Below are 2604 nucleotides of genomic sequence, written 5' to 3'. Positions count from 1 at the left end.
ATTTGAGTCAGTGGACTGGGAGAGGCAGACCCACCCTCAATCTGGGTGGGCACCATCTAATCAGCTGCCAGAATAAAAAGCAAGCAGTAGGATGTGGAGAGATTAGACAGACTTAGCCTCCTAGCCTACATCTTTTTCCTGTGCTGGATGCTTCCTGCCTTTGAATGTTGGACTCCAGGTTCTTCAGCTTTGGGACTTAGACTGGCTTCCTTGCTCATCAGCTTGCAGATGAACTGTTGTGGGACCTTGTGATCATGTGAGTTAATACTCCTTAATAAACTCGCCTTTATATATACATCTATCTTATTAGTTTTGTTATTCTAGAGAATCCTGACTAATACAATAGTTATTCCTCTTTTCTTTCTTTTTATTTTTTTTGATCAGTGTTAGTGTAGTATATCTTTCTCCATCTCTTTAACCTGAGTATTTGTATTGAAAGTGGGTTTCATGTAGAATGTACAGGTGTGTCTTGTATATTTCATTTACTCTGACAGTCTGTCTTTTAATTGGTGTATTTAGACCATTCACAGTTAAAGTAATTATTGATATAGTCGGCTTAATATCTACCATGTTTTTAACTCTTGTTATACTTTTTTTTATTTCTCTTCTGCCTTTTTAATTTTAATTGAGCATTTTCTATTATTCTATTTTATCTCTTAACCTATAAATTTTACCTCTTTTTAAAAGGGTAGTCCAACAATTTTGTTATTTTTCTTCACATTTATTTTGTTTGTAGGACTCTTGTCAATGTAGAACTTTATATCCAACAATATAAACAGGCACATTCCAAGTGATATTCTGTAGAAGTGAAGAAGACTGATAAAACAAAACTAGACACCTGCATTATATGTTCTTTATATAAATAGTCCATCCTGAATAGCAGAATGAAATGCACACCAAATGCTTCTAAAAGTTTGTGTGCCTAGATCACAATTACAGTCTTCACACACTGAAAAGAAAAAGAACAATAACACAGAAGATAGTATTTTCAATGATTATAGCCAATTAACATTTTCAGTCATTCATGGGCTTTTTAAGATCATGTTGGCAACTTACATAATATATATATATTCAAGGGTTTGCTTGACTAAGGTCACCATTTCAGAGAGCTTTGAAGCCATTCTAGTAGCTTTTCTGCTAGTAGTGCCTTAGCATCATTAACTGGTGAACCTTGTAAATGTACCACAACAGATATTTTAATTTCAAAATCTTTCACAGCCAGAACTATACCCTGTGTAATAATATAACATCAAGTGATTCCTCCAAAAATGTTGACCAGAATAGCCAGTACCTCTTTTTATCTGCAGTGATAAGCATAAATGATTCTGTTACTTGATGGACTATAGCACTAACATGAACAACAAGGAAGCTGGTTGGAGTCTCTTTATGAAGTTTTCTTATATCTATTGTGGTTATAGCCAAACCAGCACCATTTACTAGACAGCCTATTTTTCCACTGAGGCCAATGTTATTGAGATGTGGCTTAGCTTCATCTTTGTTCCTTTCATCTTCCTGAGCCCAGTCCTGTAGATCAAAGATCTTCTGGCGATAGACTGAATTAGAATCAAAATTGATCTTTGTGTCCAAACATAGCAGAGCTCCATCTGAATCTTATACTGTTGAGCTTATTTTTATCATGGTTGTGTTGTAGTTCAGAAAAAGATTGTAAAGCTTGACCATGTTTTCTGCCACAGAATCCACAATAGTAGGTGGAAATCTTATATTCTGTGCAAGCTGGAGAGCTTGTTCCTTTTTGATGCCTTCTACGACATCAATAGATTCTTTATTACATCAGGAGTCTCAGCAGAAACATCTTCAGGGTTGACACCACCTTGCAAACTTCCTATTTATACTGGACCTTGAAATGACCTTTCCATTGTTACTGGAAAGTAGTATTCTCTCCTGGGATATTTTTGCTCACAGATCAATACTTGATTGCATATTTTGTCCTTTTCTCCTGTTTACTTGGTAAACAACTTTTTCCCGATAATTTGAGAGGAAACAGCTTTTGCTTCTTGACAGAAAACTATCTTCACTTCTCTTTTGGGACTGCTTTCAAATGTTCCTTTTTCTCTACCACAAGCAAAATTCTGTGCCATTATCACAATATCTTTAGAACCTAATTTTTTGACAATTACGTCAGCTTCATCTGGTGACTTTGCCACATATCCTTTGGAAGGGAGACACCAGCTTCTTGCAACAATTTCATATTCATATATTCATGTAGTGAGAGATTCTTTTGCTGTTGCTGCTGTACTTGGAGTTATTGGTTATTAAACAGCTCAGAAATTCCCAGAACCTGGGCAGTAGAGTGTACTATGGTCTGGTCTGGGACTGATGGCTGTGAAAAGTGGCAGCTACTTGTCAGCTATAGAACGTGAAGGCCACCATTCCTAAGTCTGACCCTGTCCCCTCCTGCTGTGTGCCTCCAGCTGCTTTGTAATAGAGAATTTCCAATTCTCTTTTCCCTTTCCTTATGGCATTGCTATCATTCATTCTACTTATCCATATGCTGTAATCATCTACTATATTGCTGCTGTTATAACTTGAAACAAACTTTTTTATTTTGGATCAATTATTAATTAGAAATTAAGCTATTACTAA

At 35.9% G+C, this 2604-nt stretch overlaps 1 pseudogene; it reads right to left on the bottom strand.

The window, feature by feature from the left end:
* Window positions 1-1093: 1093 nt before the first annotated feature.
* Window positions 1094-2355, bottom strand: LOC129030005 (succinate--CoA ligase [ADP-forming] subunit beta, mitochondrial-like; annotated as a pseudogene).
* Window positions 2356-2604: the final 249 nt, after the last annotated feature.

This window comes from Pongo pygmaeus, chromosome 12 (genome assembly GCF_028885625.2).
Source record: "Pongo pygmaeus isolate AG05252 chromosome 12, NHGRI_mPonPyg2-v2.0_pri, whole genome shotgun sequence".
NCBI classification, from domain to species: domain Eukaryota; kingdom Metazoa; phylum Chordata; class Mammalia; order Primates; family Hominidae; genus Pongo; species Pongo pygmaeus.
This window is presented reverse-complemented; position numbering and strand designations above follow the sequence as displayed.